The sequence below is a fragment of the Vigna umbellata genome, chromosome 9 (genome assembly GCF_029865625.1).
Source record: "Vigna umbellata cultivar VRB3 chromosome 9, Vumbellata_1.0, whole genome shotgun sequence".
NCBI classification, from domain to species: Eukaryota; Viridiplantae; Streptophyta; class Magnoliopsida; order Fabales; family Fabaceae; genus Vigna; species Vigna umbellata.
In genome coordinates, this window is record NC_142173.1 from 52,047,906 (window position 1) to 52,073,456 (window position 25,551).

At 32.6% G+C, this 25,551-nt stretch overlaps 1 pseudogene; it reads right to left on the minus strand.

Moving 5' to 3' along the window:
* Positions 1–1,673: 1,673 nt before the first annotated feature.
* LOC148193850 (uncharacterized) lies at positions 1,674–22,361 on the minus strand (annotated as a pseudogene).
* Positions 22,362–25,551: the final 3,190 nt, after the last annotated feature.

Here is a 25,551-nt window from a genome sequence, read left to right on the forward strand (position 1 = left end):
GACCATCGCGCCCTTGCGCCCCCCTACGTCTCCGTCGCCTCTCCGCCGCGACTCCGTCGCGCCATTGATGACCCCTCTGTCGCGCCTCCATTGAAACAGAGAAGAGGAAGGAAGCCTCCCTCTCTCCAACAAAAGAAAATGGGAGAAAAGAGAGGAGCGACGCAACTTCTGTCTCTGTTCGCGAAATTTAACTCTAAACACATGTTATTATCTCAGTTATTTTTTTTAATCGAGGCAATAAGGGTCTACGACCTCGGTTCTATAAAGAACCGATGCCTAAACCCTATCAAAAACATAAAAAATAAAAATTTCAGTTTCTTTATGTCTCGGTTCTTTAAACTACCGATGTAATAAACCTTTGCGATAATTACAAAAATGCCACCGCGCTAGTTTTAGGCATCAGTTCTTTTTGAACCAAGGCATATACGTTTGTGATAATTACAAAAATGACACCGCACCAGTTTTAGGTATCTGTTCTTTTTTAACAGAGGCATATACGTTTGCGATAATTACAAAAATGCCACTGCACCATTTTTTGCTTCGGTTACGACTAAACCGATGTCAAATGCGCGAGTTAAAATCCTTCTTTTTACTAGTGATTGCAGTCCACAATATTTTGCTCGCTTGAGAATCTTCTTTTTATTCTCATCTACAATAGAATGAAAATAAGTGTTAACTAATAATATTAAAACACAAAATAATAATTAGATGGGTTGGTAACACTATTGAAAAATAGGCTTTTTAAGTCTGTTATTTCGGGCTTTTTAAGTCCATTTTATGACAAACTTAGATTCGACAGACTTAAATTTTAAGTCTGTTGTTGACTAACAAACTTAAATTTTAAGTATGTTGTTGACCAACAGACTTAAATTTTAAGTCTGTTGTTGACCAACAGACTTGGTTCTTTGTAAATAAATATGGTAGCAAATTTAAGTTTGTTATGACCATAACAGACTTAAATTTGAATTTTTTTAATTATATTTGTTTAATCACGATACTAAAATCTAAAATACAGAAAATTTTCCAGAACAAAACATATATTTCCAATTGTTCAATTCAAGTACATAATAAACAATTCCAAAATCAAAACAAATAATAAGATGTCTAACTTAAAATTTGTAGTCTAAACAAAGTCTAACTTAAACTTTTAAGTTTAAACATAAGCTAAACATAACTTAGCAACACCTAATAAAAACCTAATCTTCACGTTGGAGGAGATAACTTTCTCATTGATGTGTTATTTCGGCCATGACCTCCTTTAATATTGGTGATGGATCATCGAACACCTAAAACAAACAATGTTATTATGTAGTGTAGTATCTAAAACTGTAGAATTCATGCATTAGTTATAAGTGGTTACCGTTGTCCAGTTATCATAAATTTCTGCCTAAATGATAGCTTTGATCCAATACATCACGTAGTATCCACATTCCCATGAGCTAATATGCTTATTGCACTGTAATAAAATAAAGGAAAATTTATATCATATAACTTGTAGACAAAATAATTAATTTAAGAATTCAATGATATCTCACCTTAGAATATATAATTTGAACTTGCTTTTGTCTGTTCCTTTGACATAAAATGTTTGTGCCACCCACAACTTTGGTTAAATTGATGACACATAAATCATAATTGTTATGTACTTATTAGATGAAATGACAGTTGTATCATTACCCTTGTAGTAAGTTCTTCAGTTCGTTTTAGGGTTTCTTATGAAGAGAACAAAACCAGACAACTACGTAATCTTTAGGAATGATCACTATTAGCTGCCAATGAGACCTACAATGAAGGTCAAATGATTATTACAATAATTACTATAACTTTGAAAAAGAAGAAGCTATGTTTGGTAACACTAATCCTTCAATGTATGGAGCCAAGTAAACACATCTTTGGGAGGTAGGCATCTAAGTTTGCATGTAATATTGTATGTTAACCTTTGTTCCCAAATTTTTGAATGTCTTGGGGCACAAGAAATCCATATACATGTGATCAACTTTGCTCCACACTCATTGTATCCATATACCTAGTAAAAAGAATTATAAGTTAAATGTTGTAGATTTTTATATAGTAAATGTATAAGAGGCATTACTACTTACATGCACCATAGTTCGATGGTAGAAATGTTTAACATCCGTTCTCCACCAATTAACTCATATACATCATTGAAGTTAATGTAAATCGGTATCATATTTTCAAATCCAAATACTCTGAAGTCTGGTTGTACTACTTTTGGTTTTCTCTTCAACCTAGGCAACATGACAATAAGCTTTAACATAGGATCATCTTCCATTTCTTCCATGTCATCATCATATTCGTGAACAGCAGGATCTCGCACCTACTTCTGATGCCGGGATAACTGAAATAAATATATGAAATAATTTAGATCATTAATTTATAAATTACAAAAAAAATTATTAAAGAATAAAAAATTTAGTTCATACCAATATCTTCACTGTTCATAACATCATCACCGTCAAGTAGCCATTTCCACCCTTTATCGAGATCTCATTTTCGTTTTTCTTCACTAGCAATGCTACTATTCACATCTCACAGGGTTATTTTTCATTTCCTATACCAAACCCTAATCGCTTATTGCATTCTGTTTCTCATGAATTTAACTCTAGTTCAAAATACCTTTTGTTTTATCACCAAATAATCTAAATAGTTTGTCCTTTCTTCTTATCATTCCAACCTCTACATGTCCACCCCAACTACCCACCTTTCACTTTCATAAGAAGATTCATTATTTAAAACAAAGTACACACATCCTCCATGCATAAAAAAAATTAGTTCATCGTACCTGTATGTCACTGGAATAATGTTGTTATTGTTGAAGAAACGTTGTTGCAGCAGCAACAACGTAGTGAGCAGGAATGAAAAGGTTAAAAAGTGAAAAATTGTTTGAAGAGTTAAAAGTGAAAACGTGAATGTACGTCTAGGTTAAAACACTTTTTTAAGTCTCTTAAAAAAGTCTTTTTTAAGTCTCTTAAAAAAGTTACAGGTGTAAAAATATTCATTTATGTCTCTTAGAAAAGGAAGAGACACTTTTTTAAGTCTGTTAGAAAAATAACAGATGTAAAAATACTAATTTAAGTATGTTAGAAAATTAACAGATGTAAAACTATATTTATTTAAATATGTTAGTCAAAAACAATCGTCAATAACTAACTTTTATTTACCAAACTGTCACTACACATCTTTTAAATCCATTTTCTTCTAAACAGACTTAAATTCACAGACTTAATAGGTCTATTTTGCACTAGTGTAAGCCAATCCAGCTCACCATAGATTCAACCTAGGTGAATCAGGTTCTTAATAGATCAGATTTAAAATTAATCCATATTGAAATTTCAATTTTTCTTCAACCTAACCCAATTTGAACTCACAGTAAATCGGATTGATTCACATATTCTAATATGTTGTGATAACAATAATCTTTTGTATCAATTAGGTTATTATACATGGGTGGTGGGTGTGCCATCCTACTATAAAGACTCATATTTGTCATTTATATACATCACATGTCATAGAATAACTTCTTCTCTTGCCCTGTTACGTGACCTCACGTATAGCTTTTAGTATAATAAAAGCAATTCTCATTCACGTAGTATTTATTCCTTATGTGATTAACCTATTCTTTTATTATCGAATCTTTTTATTGGCATATTTTCAGTTGACAAAATTAATAAACTCTTTATGCCTTAAGAATAACGTCCACTCCGCTAACTAAATTACGCTAGTGAGATTAATAGTGCATAATAATTATTGTTCCTAGTTGGTATGTTAATTCAATGATTGTGTCTTTATTTAATTTTCTGATTTACTCCTATAAATTATTGTGTATGGATTAGAGTATCTTCCTAATATTAATGTTTATAAATCATGATTTGACCTGAAAAGTCTTTTACCTTTATAGAAAAACAACTCACCCTTCCTGTACAAAATTTGAATTTGAGATATTCTCTCACCATCTTACTGTGAATCTATTGTTATAAAAGAACAGCAGCTTGTTTTTAAGTTTAAAGCCCAATAAGTTATGGACCCTTGTACAGAACACCAATTTATCCTCACACTATGTCACTTTAATTTTATAACTATTATTTTATTTAAGGGATAAAATTGATTCCTTCCTTCCCGCAATAATTTCTTGATTTAGGCGACCTTTCTTCAAGCACGATTTATTGAAAACTACAATTTTTCTAGACTGAATTTGAAAATTTTAATATTTTTTAATCAATTATACTAAAAAATATTCGAAGAATATGAAAAAGTTCACTAATAATCTCTTAATTTTTTTTCGACATCATATATAACTCACGTATGAAAGATTTATCAAAAAAATTGTATGAAACATTGTAGGGGTAAATCTAAATCATAAATATGTATAAATAAATGAATATGTGAAAAATAGGGAAAACATAATAAAGGAAGGTTTTCTCTTAGCCTGTGCTTTTGGTCTACTAGTCACTACTTGAGATTTTCTTTTTATGAGGGTTATCTTTGAAGCTTAGTCGTCAATTCTGTCTCCGAAGCTTAATCGTTAATTTCAGTATTTGAGGTTTCTGAAAGGTTTCTTCTTTGAGGCTTAATGCCAATATCATTGATTACCTATAGGGCTCATATTTAAATATTAAGTAAACACCTTACAACTCAACACCAGCTTTGGGCTTAGTGCCAAACTCCTAAGTTCTTTGAATTTATCTATAAAATCATCATAAACACATCAAATTCCATATTTTCTTACTTCTCTACTCCTCATTCTATAATCTAAAGTAAAAGGGTTTGTTTTACCAAGAATTATGTCAATTTCATGCAATGTAAGTGTCAAAATGATATGCAATATTTAGTAAACTAGGCACTTATCAACATACCCAACTTTAACTCTTTGTTTGTCCACAAGCAAAGCCTAATTATTTCTACAAAATGGTTTCCAAAAATCTCACCATGATTGGTTTAAGAACTCATATTCACAACTCTTTGATTCAAAACTAAGAGAATGCAATCTCAATACTAAACTGAAAACCAAGGATAGCCAATGAAGACAAATATGTAGTTCATATTCATTACCCAAAATCAACAAGTCTCTCGATGAATTTCTATTTAGTATGAAAGAATTTGTCCTCCTAAGTGTTTTATTGTTTGCTTTCTCAGCACCTTTGCAAATGTCTATTTAGTTTTATATATTAGTTTCAACTACCATGTACACATAAGTAGCAAAGAACACTAAGGTCTTTTGGGGCTTGTACTGTGGCTGGACTATCAAAGGACTTTGTTTTACATGATGACAAAGATTCACTACTAAAAAGGAAAACAACAATCATGCACATGCCATGAGTTTATGTTTGTTTCAACCCTGTTTCTCTTTTCTTTGCAACCCATTTTCTTTTTCATTTACATTTCCTTTTGAGTACACATTTCCTTAACTTATTTCAATGCATTATTTTTCTTTATTCAAGTGTCTCAACTTAGTTCTTTGGCTGCATTTTCTTCTTTTTATTGTTTCATCTTTCTTAATAGCGAGAAAGTTGGGTTACATACACTATAAGGATTAGAAGTGTGATTTAGGCCAAGGTACAATAAGGCATATTCATTAAAAGTTCCGTAGGGTGGTTGTTTGGCTCTAGTTTTTTCAATATTTTTCTACAAAAATTACCTTGATCATTTCAATGCCAATCATGCTTATTAAACATAAAAAAATTAACACAACCAATGACTCATTCACTTAGGTGCTTCTCTCATCTCTTCCATTATGTGTTTGACTCACTTATCTCACAAGGGTATATTCACTCCTCCATGTTGATTCCTTACTATGAACTGTCTTGGATTGTGCAAGATTCTTGTTAAGCACTAAGGTTTTTTAATCTTTCCTTCCTTGCACTCCTTAAAATTAAAACAAAATTGAGAGTCCTCAATTATATTTTTGTTGGTTCCTAGTCCAACCAGGTTTAAAAAGTATTCATAATCACATAAAATACAAAACCCTATGAGTATGCACACTATCTATCAAACAAACTAACTAAAGCGACACTTTAAAAGTTGAATTTAAAATCCAAAATTGAAAGTGCAAAAAATTTAAAAGCAAATACATTTTTTTATGAAGGTGGTCCTCTTCATTGTTCTCTTGGATTAAGAGATCCAGATGCTCGATCAAAGTCAAAGAACTTTTTAGCTTCTAAGGATCCTTATCTTTCTTCTTTTTGTGTGTCTGTTCCTTATTGCTATAAGGGTTTTGACTTCCTTCTTATCATACATTTTCAACATTATTATAAAGAAGATTACGACAATAGAAAAGGCTTAAACATAGTCCAATCCAATTTCTATATAAAAAAACTTAGGGAAACACATTATGTGAGCCTAGCAACCCTTTGGGGAGGGGGGCTCTAATTTTGTCCTCTCTCTTTTCTCTCATGTTTTCCACCCTTCTTTCATTTTTATTGTATTTCCACATTTCATGGAATGCTAAGCCTCTGGGTTGATTTTGTTGTAATTTCTTAATTGAATTATGAGGTTAGAAGAATAAATTTGTTTGTTCTTTTGATTCTTATTATGATTTATTTTTATCTATGTCTTTTGCTTCTTAATCAAGTCAAACTAAGGAGTTTTATATTATAAGAAGTTAGCATGGTTAAATCTACATAACATATCAATCATATGAGTCTAAGGGTTTTTAATTTTAATTGAGAATTTACTTTGATTAAAGTTAAAAGCTTTCATATGATTGAATGAGTTTTTATTAATAATTGAGAATGTACTCTGATTATAGGTAAAAACTTTAACAAGAATTAATCAAGAATATACTTTGGTTAGTTTTTTACTTGATATAAGAGGTAAAAGAATAGACATGATTAGGCATTATAATATTTAATTGAGAATGTACTTTGGTTAAATTAACTATGATTAATCTACAAAGTTCTTGCTTTTAATTGAGAATGTACTTTGGTTAATAGTGAGAGCACCAACAAATTAATTAAGAATTTACATTGATTAATTTGAAAATGTAAAACAATAATTAAACAATATAACCAATAATGAATCCTATTTTGAAAAAGCAATGAACCAATCTATTTTCTTTATCATATTTTTTTCTTTTTAAATCTTTTTGTTAATATATTTATTTCTATCTTTTGTTATTTTTTTCTTTAATCTTTTATTTATCTTTATCTTCTTTATTATTTTTATTTTACTAAACCTTTTGTATACTTTTTATAAGAACTAATTTGTTAAGAATCAACTCTGTGTTCGTTGGGAGACGATTTAGGGTTGAATTTAACCTTTCTATTTTGTTGGCTACTATCTTAGAAATATTGAAATTGTTACAGTTTAATAGTATTAATTTGATCACGTCAACAATAACGTTATCAACGATATTGTCATAGCGTTTACCATTTGCCCTACATGAAAATGTCTTTTTTATGTTGGCACTAAGGACTTGCCTCCTACAAAACCTTTGATATGTTATTCATCACTTCTTTGAACTATTCACCTCTCTTCCTGGCCTTCTCATGTTTTCCTTACAGGATCAACTCAATCATGGTGTTTACGACTTTCTTATTCATGGCTAATTTCTTGCATAGGCTATCATTGAATGACCTGTTGTAAGGTTCTCACCTATGATGCAATGCCACTTTTGGATTCAGATTACAAGTGTTAATTCCTATTTTTGTTGAATCGTTCCACAAATGTAATGACTCTCTCTTCTCCTACCATATGTTGACAAGTGCTATGGATGTGAGGTACTAAGGTCAGCTTATCATAAGATGTGGGTCGAATAGTGCCACCAATGTGTTAAATCAGTCTTAGAGGAAGAAGGAGTCTGGTAAACCATCTTAAAGTTGTGCCCTTAATCTATCTATTGTCGGTGGTGTACAGACTGACCAAAGTGACATAGACATCATTGTGCTTTTCCAGGTTGATGTTGTATCGTACTTGTTTATTGTTAAAGACTTTTGGTTGTTGGGTCCCATCCTTTAATGTATTCTTATGGTACCACTTGTTTGCTGGTTTGTGTTGTGGGTGCTTTCATCCACAATCTCGGTAATGACTTGAGAACACGATATGGTTGTGTTAGTTGGCTCATGCTAAACTTTCTCCGGTTTAACCTCTTTCTATTTTCTTTGAATCCTCACATTTTCCTCTTGTAAAACATATATTTCCTCCACATTATGTTTCTTCAATTCAATCATCTCTTTTTGCAACTCTAACAACAAAGCCATCTTGTTCGAGTTGTTAACTAGCACGTTAGTCTCTAGTTGCTTGTCATTATTCAACTTGTTTCTAGTGGACACCATTCGTTTCTCTAAAATATACCTTAGTGCCACGGTGGGCGCCAAATGTACTCTTAGGACCAAAATACACTTGCAATTGGTCACCACAAGAAACATTCCTAGATCTTCCTCTTCTCTATTGTACATTGAAGATATATCCTCCTATCCACTTGTTAAGGTCAAGATGTCCTTATTATTGTTACTAATGGGAAACATTGATGGTGTGAAGAAATTTTGATGATGATGCACTTGAAGCCTTGAAGAATTATTTATATACATTGTTGAAGCATTTTTATTGAAAACCTTGTATTAGGCATTTTCTTTCACTTGTACATCATAAGAAGACTTGTAAATTGCTTTTTAGTATAGCTATGTTACGACAATCATTGATTACCATGAAGGATAATCGATTATCAGGTGTAAAATGAGAAAACACTTCAAATTGGCAATAATCGATTATCTCTTAGGATATTCAATTATCATTGAAAGTTATGATTGCCCAAGGTTCGACAATAATCGATTATCACTAATGATAATCGATTATCACTTTTTATAATCGATTATCATTGACAGTTGGGAGATGTCTTTTCAGTTTCTAACCCAGCTCGAACCCTGGGCTATAAATAGTGTTTTCCACAATTCTTAGAGTAACTTTTCACTTAGGAGTATTAGACTTGTATGGCTAATGGAAACTCTTTGTGTTTGTTAAAAGGGTGCTTGTCAACTTGGTGCTTGTTGGAGGAAGTGCTCTTTCTTGGTGCTAAGTGGTGGAGTATACCTACAAAGTAGAGTCAAGTTGTTCATCTTTTTATGTGTCAAAAGGAGGTGTCTTTCATCTCTTATCTGTTAAGAGAGGGGGTTTCTAATCTCAATCTTTATTTGTCTATTACAAATTATTACTTATTTTAGTGGAAAGGTTAATCCCTTTTTTGGAGAGATTAACAACTAGACGTGAAATCTTTTGATTCGAAACAATATAAAAATTGTTTGTGTGAATCTTCTATCCCTTCATCTCTTTACTTTAATTTGTTCAAAGAAAATTTTTAAAGAGAAAATGAAGTTTTTAATAGAGTAAATTCACCCCTTTCCTCTTGGTTTTTGTGTCCGTTTACACGCTCATAAACATTCCGCTACACGATACCAATTCTTACAACTATGAGCTCTCTAACCTTCGAATGGTTGGAAGCATCCAAAGCTCCAATTAGATATGTGTCTACGACGATAATAAATACTAAAATAAATACATAAGAGTTATCTTGTGAACAATGCTATTTATGGTATATTCATGAGTTTTTTTATCTATAGAATTCACAAGACAATTTTTACGTATTCTTTATAATATTTATTACTATCATATATACAAACTTTAACTTTAAGTGTTACGGTGTAAGTGTTACTGTGTTATTACATGCATTCCAACCATTCAAACATTAGAGAACTCATACGAATAACATTATAATCTTGATAACTAGATAGATAAATACATACAGAGAAGAAAAAGATCAAAGAGTGTTTCTTATTGAGACCAATAATGTATTTCAACAATACAAAAACAACATCTTGTATGTGTTAAATCAAGTAATTTAAGAGCTTATTGACATATGTTAGCATAAATTGTAACCAACCAATTTTTTAATTAAGTAATTATTTTATTAATGTGACATATTAACTATTGATAATAATTTTCTTTACGAATTTGATTAACCTGTTTTAACGATATTGAAATATAAAGATCTGATTGATTTAAAATCTCTTTTGATTATGCTATTATGAAATATTTTTTTTTTGTTTCAATTTAATACTATTTTTTAAGAAGTAATTAGATCAAGTTGATGGTAATAATATTACAATAATGTCTACGGATGACAATATGGTGAGAGGAGTGTGAGTTTTATCTATCTCCTTCTTAAAAGTAAATATTAATTTACATCTTCATCTTCATACTTAATAAATATTTAATTTTTTCTTATGTATATTTTTCATTATTAGAAATCTTGTACCGATTATTATGTCCATATCTACAGTAATAAAAATATTAATTAAATAAGTTCTTAAAAAAATGAAAGTCATTGTACAAAAACAATCATATTCAAAAAATAAATTATAATTATATAAATACCAAATAGTAATTAGATAAATGTCAAATAATTATAGAAGATAACAAAAATATATGAAACTCACGACTAAATAAAAGATTATATAAGCTTTTAGATTAATAATAAATTAAATAAACTTTAATAACAATGGACATAAGAATATATATATATATATATATATATACATTTATTTATTTATATTTATATATCCTCAACACAATTAAAAAATTAATTGTTTAAGAAACCTAAAAAAATATAAAAAATTAATTTATATTTATATAAATTAAATAATAATGACTCAATAAAAAAAATTAAATTAAAAAATCCATTATAATAATAAAAAAACCTAAAAAAATATTACAATAAAAAAAAAACCATTGAACACATTTTGTTTAAGAAAAACGAAAACACAATACACAAAGTTCTTAGTTGCCAGAAAAGTAAGTAAAACAAAAATTTTAAGGGCACAAATGGACAAAAATACTTTTAGGTATCAGTTCTGATCTTGGGGACATGCTTTTGCACATTTGTTGGCCATAGAGACTAGTTGGATTGTGAAGTGAAGAGCCATCAAATTATATATATACATATCGCAGCCTTGGTTATCCAAAGATGCACTTAGTGACGAGGACAGAATAACTCATTTGAAGATATTTGTTATCCAATAGTTTGTTGATTTGACTTGAATTTTCTTATTGAAGAGAATAAGCATGTGCTCTATTTAAAAGCAAAACACATCTAGCTGATATGTCTGCTACCAAAATAAATGGTCAGTCTGTATTTCTTCCACTAAAACACAAAGTCTCGGCATATGATGCAATTGTGAACAAGTACTACAAGTAACTTCACTCTCAGCCTATAGTTCTTTAACTATTTTTTGTGGTTACAACATTCTGTTCTTCCACTTAACAATGCAATAAACTTGGTAACGATTTGTAGATGAGTTTGTGCTGCATGCTAAATTCTAAAACCTAACTATGATTTTTTTTAATTATATTAAATTATTTGAAAATCACTTTTTTAAATATACACAGTTAATTTAAATGTTAATATTATTATGTTAATATAAAATGGTTGTAACTTATTTATATGTGAAGAAGTTGTCAAACTATATTTCTTTTATTTATATAAAAATGTCGTGGGTGGTGATATTTTAATATCTACCAAAAGAATAATCACTTGAAAAGTAATATATTAATATTTTGATTATATTTTCTCCATGTTTTTAACCTAAAATAATAATATATATTAGTATGTTATTAAAAGGTGTGTAAAGTAAGTTTTCCTTAAAAATATTATAATAGTATATTTGTATATTTTTGTCATCACCATAACAGAAATATATTAAATGATATAAACAACTTTAGGAGCTTGAGGTGCATATCGAAAATCTAGTACAATAGCTAGCAAAGCAACAAAAAGCTAAGTTTACTGTCAACACCAAGATCAATACAAAGGAGAAATGCAAAGCCATCATTATGAGGCAAGAAACTGTCATAGGTAAGAAAATTGGTGATGACTTGACAAATGAAGAGAAAGGTGAGAAAAACTGAAGAAAATACGAGAGAAAGTAAGGACGAACATGAAAGTACGGACGGACATGAAAAGAAGAGTTGAAAGAGAAAAAGAACGAAAAAGAAGAGAGGAAAGAGAAAGAGAATGACCTCGAGCATGAAAATTGAGGAAAGAAAAAGAGGTTGATGTAATCCTGCCCGACGTAGTCCTTGTTTAGTATTTTTACCTTTTATAGGTTAGCTTGTAAGGAGTATGAGTTAATATAAATACCCGTCTCCATCATTGTATCATTCACTTTTGAGCTTAATGAGAATTTGATTTTCTGACATTCAGAAATAATTCTCTCTTGAAAGTCATATGCTAGAGAGTCCAAAGACTCCCTCTAGCCACCTTCCTTGCACACTGCCTCCATTTTCATTTTCCTTGAATTCCACCGTGCTCCACCTTATTTCTCTCATTTCCACAACGTTGCTTCCATACGCGTCAGCCATTCCTTCGATGACAAATCCTTACGCACGCGTCAACATTCACATTGACTTATCATTATTCTCTCTGACGCATATCAGAGAGCCTCATTCTCATTTCTCTCCATTCCAAGTTTCTCGCGTCTCCACACTCCAAATCAGATTATCTTCTTCACAGATCTACATATTCTCCTTGCTGCGTTCATCATCACAAAACCTCTAAACCCTTCTTTTCCCCTTTCCTTTAGATTTAGCCGATTAAAACCATTCTTCTACCGTTTAAACACCTTTAATCGATTTGATCTTCATTATCCACCATTCAATCTTCGTTTTGAACCGATTAATCGGTTCATTTTGATGTTATTCACCTTTCTAGGGTTCCTTCGGTTCAGATTAGGGTTCTTCGTGTTCATTCTCAGATTTACTCCGTTCTCTTCCGATTTCTCTCTCGATCTAGAGTGTCCTATCAATTCCGCTGCGTCTTTACTCGTCGGAGAGAGCTTTGAGGAGGTCCGGTTCGTGTTAGCGCAACTTCAATCGACCTCTTCTCGGGCGCTCGTCCATCAAGTGGTATCCAGAGCAAGGTCGAACACGCTTCGAAGATAAGTATCGCTTTCCTTGTGTCTTTTCGCTTTGTCTTGATTCTGAGTTTCTGTTTTACGTTTCTGTTTTGCCTCTCTGTTGTGTTTCGTTAATTTCTGAGTTGTTCATCATTTTCCTTTAATGTCTTGATTTTCTGATTTGAATTGTTGCAAATCTTGTTTCCGTCTCCAAGTTGCGTTTCCTGTGCCTTGAGTCTTATTTCATTTTTATTCGGTGAATCTTCTTATTTGAGTCTTTTAAGTTTTAAAATCTACTTCTGTTTTGTCTATGTCATGTTGCTTTACTTATTTTGTCATTTTAAATCTGTGTTTAATTGGTTTAGTATTCAATTTCGTGAGTACTTGAAGTTAACCTTGGTGTAATTTCTGTCAAGCCTCAAAAGCTATGACTCATTCAAATGAATAAGCTGGCTGACAGATTTCCATTGACAATTTTGAATGATTGCATTGTCATATCTGATTTGAGTTTGGCTGTTACTCACAAATGCACACCATATGAGCTATGAAAAGTTTAACTAAGAGCTCGGGTGTTTGTACTTGGCAATAGTTAGAATTGACTTTTGATTTGCAAGTTTCCTTTGAATTCATTGTTATCTGTGAACTAAGTTTGGTTCTATAAGTTGAACTGCTAGCCAGTAACAAGTACACATCTCATAAGCAATGAAATACATGGCATAGCTTGGTGGTACTTTGTGAAAACACAACATTCTCTTGTTTCAATTACACCGAGATTGAATCTGTCTTAGTGTATTGTGTGTGTGGTTGTATTCTATACTTAGTATTAGATCATTACTAAGTTCTAACATCAGTACATCCTAGAGTCATTGTGTCTGAGTGCTTTAATTTCTTTTCTGCAGAATTAAATTTGATTTGACTTGTGTTACTGCACCTTTGTGTCAAAGTTGTTCTGGCTTAAAATTTGTAAGTGGTTGATGATTAAGTCCACAAAAATCTGCATCACATCACCAGTACTTGTAATCTTGTACAAAACAACCACTAAATCTGAGATTTGAATTTGAACATAGCAGTAACACTTGTAATTGGAGTTGATTCTACTGATTTCATTGTAAAACAGTGCATAAGGCTGAAATTAACAATGTTAGATGTTGCACTACAATTCTGAAATAAAGTGAATCAGTTTGAACATTTGTTTACAAAAATTCTGCAATTTGTTCTTGATCTTTTTATTGCTTTTGAAATCTACTCTAGAACTGATCTTAGGATCCTGTTTGAGTGCTTACTGTGATCAAAAGCTTTGCTTCTTGCTTGTCATTGTTGAATGTTCTAGTTTTGTCTCAATGCATGTGAGTTCTATTCTGCTGTTCTTAATTTGAGCTTTAATTGTTTTTTTCATCTAATCTAGAGTCTGTCTACAGTGGTTATTGTATTGTGCTGTAAATTCCTTTGCTTTAGTGGCTGTCCTGTTCTGTTCTACCTGTCTGTCCATTACTTTGATCTTTGCCTAGCCATTTTTTTATTACTTGAGAAGCTTTTTCACTCTGGATTTCTGGAAATTGAAAGAAGGTTTGTGTGCTTGGTAGCATCTTAGGTGGTGGTGGTCTGAAAGACTTTCCAGCTTTGTACTGCCAAGGGAGAATCTCCCTTCCAAACCTTTCCATTTTGAGTGTTTAAGCTTTCAAAGAGAAGCCTGAGTGTAGTGAGTTTAGTGTGGCTAACTTGGCCTAATTCCTTGGCACTTTGAAATAGAGAATTCATTGTTAATCTAACTATTTTTGTGATTGTTCATTGTGCAGGAAAAGAAATTGGATCAATAAGATTGGAGCAGTTGTGATTTGCTTAAACTGACATTGCATTCATTTTGGCTTATAAACTGTTTGCTGAAATCATTGAGATATTATATGTTTGAATGTGATTACTGATTTCATGGTTTGCTTACAATTGTTGAAATCTGTTGAGTAATTATTAGCACCATCACTCTTTCTTTGTTGAGATCATTTTTCCAAATGCATATGGAAAATAGTTTCCTGGTATTAATCACATGCAACTTTCAGTTTTTGTCAGATTGATTGATTGCATACCCTTGCATGCCACCTATTTAGGATTTCATGGACAGATTTATGCATGAATTGATTTGCTTGGAGTAATTAGGCTTGTGCATGAACTTGTTTTAAATGCCAAAGCATCATTCAATTTTAAGAAGTGACTAAAGCACTTAATTTCCAATTCTGACGTTGTGGTTGAATTAAGCACATCATTCTTTTTTTCCCATTGGATTTATCAAATTTTAAATTAGAATTGAATGGTTGTTTAAATCAGTTTAGTTCAGCTTTGAATTACACCCATTGCATCTGGTTAATGTCCATTCCTATTTGTATTTGCTGAACTTGGGTTTGATTTTGTATGCAGAAATGAACCAGTGCAGGGTGTCCAATAGAAGTTGAGATTAGTTTAGAATGAGCATGAGTATAGCTTGAGCAACCAGTAGCAGCCATCTGAACTGAAGGGAGTTTCTTTTATCTCAAACTGCTTTTGATATCCTTAAATTGTTTTGGATGGCCTGCAATCGTTGGGATTAGAATTGTTTAATCTGCTGATTTAATTGGAATTGTTTGTGCAGTATAAGTTGAGACCATTAATTGAGCAGTAGTAGAATCTTAGTGGAAGGCTTGTGCAGCCAAGAGAAAGGGAAGTTATTACTACCCTATATCCTCTTTTGCAATCTGTTTTAACCAAGTGAATACTCATAGCAGCTTTGTGATTTGTGATTGTAGGATTATACTGGCCAGGAGATTCAAAAGCATTGATTCCAGAAACTGTCAAGAAGCAACATCAGTGTACGTGTTTTTAGCACAAGGATTTGGCATCAAAAGTGGACTTAGCTGAACCAGGAACAGACCGTGGCAGCTGTTTGAATCTTTTGTAATTGTTTTCTTCATTTCTTTTATGTGTAATAGGCTTGTGTTAGCCTACTGTTAGCTTTAGCTTTTGTTTTGTAAAAGGGCCTTTTATAAAGTCCAAGTTCTTTGGAAGAGTCCTTGGTGCTCTTTCAAACTCTTGGCAACTTTACTTGTTTTAATTTTAGCATAGCTAGACAGGTGAATGTGTCTTGTTAGCCAAAGCTACAAGCTTCACCATAGGAGTAAACTTTAATATTGACTTGATTGGTGTATCTCGTAGGGGTCATTAGAGTCCGCTGGTTTCTTAAGTGTTTTGTTTGTTTGATTTTGTGTTCACGTTTAGGGGTGATTAGGCTAAAAGGGATTAAACTCTAAGCCTTTTCACACTAGAGTCCGAAGAGTCTAGTCTTTTAGTGTGTAATTGTTTGTGATTGTTTGAGTTGTGTACTTTGTTTCTAAAGGTGATTTTAGTTTAAGGGGTAATTAGTTAGTAGCCTAAGACATTTCTGGCAAGGCAAGACTTGGTACTTAAGCAGCTCTTTAGCTCACCTCTCTTACCTGGGACTTGTCTAAGTGAAAGTTTTGAACCCTTTAGATTAAGAAAAGTTTTAAAAACAAAGATGTCTTCTTATAGTTCATATAGGTCTTCTAAGTTAGATAGAGTTGATAAAATGTTTAAACAAGCTAGGAATCTTCCATCCTTTGGTAAAGACATAGGTGCATTAACATACCTAGCTTGGGAAAAAGAAATTGATAAAATAAATCCTTGGTTTTATGAAGAGAGTGAATATTATGTCCTTAGCATATATCTCTCTAAGTTAGAAGAGCATGCAAGTGAGTGGTGGGATGAAAGACAATATCATGTTAGGAAAGGTAGAAAGTCCTCCATACATAATTGGCATGATTTAAAAGCTTGCATGAGAAGAAAGTTTGTGCCTTCAAGCATTAAAAGAAACCTAGAACTAATTAGGGATTGCATTGATGATGGAAAATTATTTCTTGAGCGTTTAAATGATCATGGGTTTCTTCGTAGAGAATTAGAATTTGGGGCAAGACTTAAAGAGCTCAAGAATAAGAAAAGAGAAAGAGAGATTGAGAGAAAGGAAAAGGAAGAAAGGAAAGAAGAAGAGAAGAGAGAGAGAAAAGAAAACGAGAAAAGAGAAGAGAGAAGAAGAGAGGAATTAAGAAAAGAAGAAGAAAGAAAAGAAAAAGAGAGAAAAGAAGAAAAGAGAAAGGCAAGAAAGAGAGAAGAAAGAGAAGGAGAAATTGTTGCTGATGACAAATTCTATTCTTTCCAAGACTATGGAACCTAAAAGGGAAGGTTTCCAAATCTTTACTTCTTTTCCAATCATGGTTTATTCTTCAAATATTGACTTCTCTTTCAAAACATTTGTCATTATATATTCTATAAAAACATTTTCCAAATATGACAATTCAAATCTTGAGTTATTCTTATCTTTAAGAAAACACTTAACTCAAGACAAAATTGAATTTGGACTTCTAAAATTTTCAAAGATTACATATCAAAGTATTAGAAGTTTTTATTCTCTTGTCTTTAAAGAAAATTTTTTTCTTGGATTGATATTAACTGAAGATATATTTGATGTGTATTGCAGATTCGTGTTTGATCCAGGAGGAAGAAAAATAGATCTAAAGTAATAAGGCCACTTCATGGCTCTGCTCCCAAGACTACGTGGAGTTTCTTCATAAGGCGATGCCAAATTTGAGGACAAATCTTTTTTTTAAGAGGGAGGGTATGATGTAATTCTGCCCGACGTAGTCCTTGTTTAGTATTTTTACCTTTTATAGGTTAGCTTGTAAGGAGCATGGGTTAATATAAATACCCGTCTCCATCATTGTATCATTCACTTTTGAGCTTAATGAGAATTTGATTTTCTGACATTCAGAAATAATTCTCTCTTGAAAGTCATATGCTAGAGAGTCCAAAGACTCCCTCTAGCCACCTTCCTTTGCACACTGCCTCCATTTTCATTTTCCTTGAATTCCACCGTGCTCCACCTTATTTCTCTCATTTCCACAACGTTGCTTCCATACGCGTCAGCCATTCCTTCGCTGACAAATCCTTACGCACGCGTCAACATTCACATTGACTTATCATTATTCTCTCTCGCGCATATCAGAGAGCCTCATTCTCATTTCTCTCCATTCCAAGTTTCTCGCGTCTCCACACTCCAAATCAGGTTATCTTCTTCACAGATCTACATATTCTCCTTGTTGCGTTCATCATCACAAAACCTCTAAACCCTTCTTATCCCCTTTCCTTTAGATTTAGCCGATTAAAACCATTCTTCTACCGTTTAAACACCTTTAATCGATTTGATCTTCATTATCCACCATTCAATCTTTGTTTTGAACCGATTAATCGGTTCATTTTGATGTTCTTCACCTTTCTAGGGTTCTTTCGGTTCAGATTAGGGTTCTTCGTGTTCATTCTCAGATTTACTCCGTTCTCTTCCGATTTCTCTCTCGATCTAGAGTGTCCTATCAATTCCGCTGTCTTTACTCATCGGAGAGAGCTTCGAGGAGGTCTGGTTCGTGTTCGCGCAACTTCAATCGACCTCTTCTCGGGCACTCATCCATCAGAGGTAGAGTGTGAACAAAAATCTGAGAAAGAGAATGAAAAATGTTATGTAGAAATAGAAAAAGAAAAAGAGAGAATGCGAGAAGAGAAAGTAAGTGAAAAAGAAAGAGAGAAAAAGAGAGATTATGAGAGAATACACAAAGGGGGAGAGTTAAGCAAAAAGAAATCATACATGAATGATAATACTCCTGTCACTCACTTACTATATCCATATGGACCAACAAAGAAAGATAAAGAAAGACAATTCAAGATGTTCTTGGATATGATCAAGAAGATACATATCAACATTTCATTTACGAAAAGTATAGAACAAATGCCTACTTATGCAAAGTTCATGAAGGATTTGCTGACCAAGAAAAGAAGAATCTTATAAGAAGAGACTATGGGGATAGAGGCTGGATGTAGTGCTATTATACAAAAACCTCTACCACAGAAAACAACTAATCCAGGTAGTTTCACATTACCTGTTACAATTGGACAATTAAAGGTTGGACGAGCCTTACTAGACCTTGGAGCAAGCATCAATTTTATGCCATTGTCCATGATAAAAAAGATTAGTGATATGGAGATCCTACCTACAAGTATGATGTTGCCACTAATTGACAGATCGATCAAGCATCCATATGTAGTTGTAGAAAACATTATTGTGAAGGTAGATAAATTCTATATCCCTGTAGATTTTGTAATTATGGATATAGAATAATTCACAAAAGTTTCATTGATACTTGGTAGAACATTCATGAAAATTTCCAAAGTCATCATTGATGTTGATAATGGCAAGTTAAAGGTCGAAGTGCAAGGTTATGAAATGAAATTTGGTGTTTTTGAAGATCTAAAATATCAAGTTGAATGTAAATATTGCTTTGGAATTTATGTGGTGGTTAAGATTTGCATGCAGTAGTATAAAAACAACGTATACAACGTCGAATATTTTGGGTTTTTAACGACAAATTTGAGACCGACGTCATCGGGAGACGTAAATTTGACGTTGTATATTACAAGCCGACGTTACTCTTTTATATAAACGACGAGTAGTAAAGAAAGAAATGTCTAATATATGAATAAATAGTTATATTTAAAGGAAGATTTGGTGTCATAGTAAGGGGACGAGACGTAAAATTGACGTCCAATAGAAAGAGGTTGGACGCAATGTTGACGTCAATTTGTGAGGATCGACGTTACTTGTTGTTTATAGGCACGTCGAATAATAAAGAGAGCGACGTCTAATATTTGAATAAATATTTATATTTAAAGCAAGATTTGGCGTCACTGTAAGGGGAACTGATGTAAAGTTGAAGTCCAATAGAAAGAGGTTGGACGTAATGTGACGTTCAAATATTCTGCCCATTCCTTTCTTATCTTCCCTATTACGACATCTGGCAATGTAGAGGTAGTGTTGAACCGTTGCAAAATCAGGAAACTTTACTATTAAATTTATTCTAATGTGAAAAGTTCATTGATATTTGTAAGATTTTCAAATGTAAATTTTTACTTCAGTCCACTCTACTCTGATTCTTGCTCGGATGATTGTCTTCATCCATGACATGAGGTAGTAGCCACATGCCCAGGAATGATTCTGCTTGTTACACTAAACATGTGAAAGAACTTAGTCAAATGTAATGGTTTAAATTTGACTACAAAAATTAATAGTTAAAGATCAACAAATTCCAACCTTAGGATATATAATTTCAATTTGTTGTCCTCTGGTCCTAGCCACAACTCTAAACAAATTTGAAACATTTGAAACATAAGTTAATATATTAATATCATAATGAATTGATATGAATGAATGTAATACTTACGTTTGTAACACGGACTTCAATTCCAATTTCATCTTCCTATGAAGAGAATAAAACCATTTGTGTTTTTTTTGGAATGATCACCATCATTTGCCAATGGCCCCTATCATGTACCAACAACTAGTGAGTTTATTGATTAAATTTTGATAAAAGTTGACAATATTGAGAAACACATGCGCATCAATGTATGACGCGATATACAACTCTCTTTTAGACTCAATCATCCATGTTTGCATATATGATTGTCTGGAATCTAATGTGTTTCCAGATGGTTGAATGGTCTGAGGTTCAAGAAAGCCATACATTGTTGCCCGACATTGTTCCACTATGATGGTGTCCATGTACCTATAACAATAAAGTTAAGAATATTTATTAAAAAGTAATAATACTAAAAAACAAATTGTTAAATAACAATTAAAAAACTTACATGCACCATAGTTGTATGTATGAAATCTTCAACATTCTTTCTCCAACAACGATCTCCATTGTATCATTGAAAGCAATATACAATGGAATATGGCACTGGACATCAAATGTTCTTAACTCCTACTCCAGCTCTATCGGTCCTTTATTCAACTTATGTAATCTCTTCAACAATATGGATAGAGTATCATCATTGTTTTCTGCTTCCTCATGAGCCTCATTCACAGGTTGAGCCATTTGTTGTTTCTCAGGACAGTAAAACTGCAAGTCACATTTGCAAAAGTTAGGAATCATTTAATTATAACTTGAAGATTTAAAATAATAAAAATAAGAATATAATACCACTGGTGGGCCAAAATATGGCATGATCATAGCCTTAGGCCAAGCTATAAATGTGCCTAAGGCCTCCCCCAGGAATTGAATTTCAGATGTAGGCACTTGCACTCGAGCCTAGGGGTCTCTAACTTCATCAATCGTGACCCGCGCGTGAGTGGGCAATAAAGGAGCACCATGAAGGGTCTGACCTCCTACAATCCTCATCAACCAAAAACTCATACTGACAAGTGTAATCAGTAGGATCTGCAGTAGAGCATGAGCCTTTGGTGCTCACACGAGGTGCGGTAGGATCATCTATGGGTACTTCCTTCTACTATTGTTGTTGTTGGGACATCATCTAAAGTTTTTCTTCAGGAAATTTTATAAATGCAGGTGTAGAGGTTATCCAAGGCTCGAAAATTTTATTTATAGAAAAAAAAAAGAATAACTGCTGGGAGCCAGAATTAATGCGCCAATCACGTCGAACCCCCTAATTAATTCGACGTTTTATGGATTGGTTTAAAAGAAAAAAATTAAAAGAATAATTGTTGGGCAATTAAAACGTTGAACCCCTAAAGATTTCGACGTTTTATGGTTGGTTTAAAAGAAAAAGGAAAAATATAATAAAAATGGGATTGACCCTTTGGCATCTGGTTGGTCAATAAAACATCGAAGCCCCAAAGAATTCGACGTGTTATGGAGTTTCATGCGCATAATAAAACGTTGAATCCTTAGTAACTAGACATTTTATTGGTTGGTTTAAAAGGAAAAATAAAAAGAATAATTGCTGGCAAATAAAAGGTCGAAGACCCCAAAAGAATTCAATGTTTTATGGTTGGTTTAAAAGGAAAAAGAAAAATATAATAAAAAAGGGATTCAATTTACGTCGAGCTGGTTCTGGTCTTGACGTTAATAATTTTAGACAGTGTGTTGGATTTGAAAACGACGTTGAGCGATTGAATTTATTTACAACAATGCCACCGGTCATTGTTAACGTTGACTTTTCTGTTATGGGACGTTATAAGCGTGATGCTATACGCGATTTTTGTACTAGTGATGGATTAGAGAAGCTCATTTTCTCCATCAGATCCTTTGCAAAAGAAATTGTTGAACATTGAACCAGGAGGAGATCCTAAAGAAGATGAAGAATTGGAACAAAATATTATGGAACTTGATAGAAAAGAAAAGCTGCAAGAAGAAAACCAAAAAGATGTAGCCAACACTCAAGCAACGTTGTAGCCATAAAGCTCTACAGCCAAGCTATACTTGAGCCACATATGATAGATTTAAAATATCTACCTTCTCATTTAAAGTATGCTTTCTTGGAGAACAATTGTAGCTTACCAATTATCTTGATCAACTCCCTCACATCTGAAGAGGAGAGGTTGTTGAAAGTGTTAATGGCCAAAAAATAAGCCATATGATGGACCCACACAGATTTGAAAGGTATTAGTTCTTCATACTACATGCACACAATATTGAGGGAAGATGAATACAAGCCTATGGCTCAAGCATAGAGGAAACATAACCTTGTAATGAAGGAGGTAGTAAGTAAAGAAGTCATGAAATTGCTTGAAGTAGGAATCATCTGTTCAATTTCTGATAGTCCTTGGTTACGTCCAATTCAAGTTGTACCTAAGAAAGGGAGTGAAAATGATGTGGTTGATCATCTATCAAGATTGGATAATGATGAAGTGACTCAGAAAGAGCTTGAAATACTAGAAGAATTTCCAAATGAAAAGCTTTCTGTTGTGAAAAAAAGACCATGGTTTGATGACATAGAAAATTATAAGGCTGTAGGAGTTATACCACATGAGTTTAATTGGCATCAAAGAAAAATTCTGATCAAAGATGCAAGACAATTCGTGTGGGATGACCCTTATTTATTTAAAATCTGTGTTGATGGACTACTAAGAAGATGCATATTTGGGGATGAAGTAAGAGATATCATAAGTCATTGTCATAATTCACCATATGGAGATCGTTTCAGTGGAGAAATAACCACTACAAAGGTCCTTTAAGCAAGTTTCTTTTGGCTTTCATTTAATAAAGATGTTTTTCAACATTGTAAACATTGTGACAATTGTCAAAGATCTGGTAACATCTCAAGGATGCATGTGTTGCCTCTTCAAAATATAAATAAAGTGGAACTATTTGACTATTGGGGCATAGACTTGATTGGCTCTTTGCCTAAGCCAAATTTGAAGGAATGCATTCTAGTAACTATGGATTGTGTGTCTAAATGGGTGGAAGCAGCTGCATTAGAACAAGCTGACTGAAGAATAGTAATTGACTTCCTAAAGAAGATTTGGCAACCACAAGTGCTTATCAGTGACGGAGGCAGTCACTTCTGCAATAAACAATTGAAATGTATGCTAGAACATTAAAATGCTAGACATAAAGTAGACATAACCTAGAATCCACAAATTAAAGGCGAAGCTAAGGTATCCAATAGGGAGTTAAAGAGAATCCCAGAGAAGATTATCTCAATCTTTAGAAGAAATTGAGCATTTAAGTTGGATGATACTCTTTGGGCATACAAAACTGCATGTAAAACATCCATGGGCTTGACACCATTCCAACTGGTCTGTAGAGTTAGAACACAAATCTTGGTGGGCACTAAAAACTCTTAACTTTAATAGTAGTGCTACTAGAGAGAAAAGAAAATTGCAATTCTAAGAGCTTGAAGAGTTGAGAGCACAAGCATATGAATCCATATACATCTACAAGTCTAGAATTAAGGCCTATCATGATAAGAAAATTATGAAGAGAGAGTTTAGGTCCAATCAACTTATCCTTTTGTACAACTTCAGATTGAAATTGTTTCGAGGAATATTGAAATCTAGATTGTTTGGACCTTTCATAGTTAGAAGTGTCGAACCTTATAGAGTAGTTCAAATTAAAGATCCAAAGACTCAGGATATGGTTGGTCAATTGAAAAATTGAAGGAATATCAAGGTGGTGATTCTACCATGATGTTAAAAAAGCCATACTAAGAGGCAATCCAACTTTGTTTACTACTTTGTTTTTATTTTGTTGTTTTATTGTTTTTTACATTTTATTTGCATGTTGGCACTCAAGTCGCCATCCCCGAGTGAGCAATAGTGGATTTTAAAATTTTGAAAATTTAATAGCAAAACCCTTATATAACCATTCATTTATAACCCACTCACACCATTTTCACCCCCACTCACTCTAAAAACCTGCTATAAACTCCCATAAGCTTTAATCCTTCATTCTCACAACTTCAAAATTCTCCATTTTCATTCTCAAATATTACTTAACTTTGCACATTCAAGAGTGAGTGCATTAAACCTATTCATTCATTTTTCTGAAATTTTCTTCACTCTTTAGGGTTTGCTCAAGACATGCTCATGGCTTGATCATCTCTTTTTGTGAAAATATGATTCATTGATAGATTATGATTGAATAATTGGGTTTAAGTGTCATATTCATTGTTTTTTAGTGTGAAAAGAAACTGATTTTGCTATTTTGATACAAAAACCTCAACTTTATGCTTGCATGTTCAAATCAAATGCATTTTGAAGGATTTTGCTGATTGATTCTAAGAAAACAAAATCAATTGAATGTTCTATTATTATATCATTGGGATTGATTGACATATAATGAGGTGTTTGAAGGGAAAATGTTTGGTTGTCGAAAGTTGCAATTTAAAGTGACAAAGATGTTGTTGCATGTGACCATCTAATGTTGCGTGATTGATTTAAAGATAAATGGAGGAAATTAATTTTATAGTTTATTGAAATTTGATGCAGAATGACACCAAAAAGAAAAACAGTTTATGAAATCCCTACTACAAAGAAAGGAAAGACAGTGCTTGCACCATCAAAACATAAAGAAGTTGATGCATGAGACTTTTGTATACCAGCTTCTAGAATTTTTTGTATGTGTTGTGGTGTGGTGTCAAAAATTGTTTTAGTGCAATGATATCAGCTTTTGTTTTGGTGTATTGGTTTTAATTTTGGAAACTATAGTGCAAATTCACATATAAATTCGAATGAGATGATGCTTGGATCTTTCTATTTTAGAGTTGCGGTGCTGTTTAGGAACTTGGCCTATGGTGCAGGGATATTAAGTGTTATTTTAGGCATGTTTTGGTGTGCTAAATTGGTTAATCTGCCTAGTGGAATAATTATTGATGTTTGGAGAATTCTATAATTTCTTTGTCTTGTTTAAGTGATAATGGTTGTCTATTTTGTAAAATTGTGAAAACTATTTTCAGACTGATGTTGTTTGAGTTGCTCTAGACTTGGTGCGTTGGGTGATTAAGGTTGATGTTGGATGCTATTTTTTGGCCGAAACTGATGTGTGAATGAATTACTTGTGTTATTAGTGTCAAGCTATAATTGTCTTTGAATGTTATGGGTAATGTATGAACGCACTCATATTGTTTGGTTATGAATTGAGTATGTGATTGCTTAAGTTGTTAAAGTATGATCGATTGCATGTGTTGTTGGAATTTGGTTATGATGTAAGACGTGTTTTTTGTTATGTCTTCTTGTTATACCTTGTAAAGTTGTAGTTGTCTCTTTCGCCTTTGTGAGGATGGTGCACAAAAGGATTGAGGGAAAAGGATGGTGGTTGGTGAA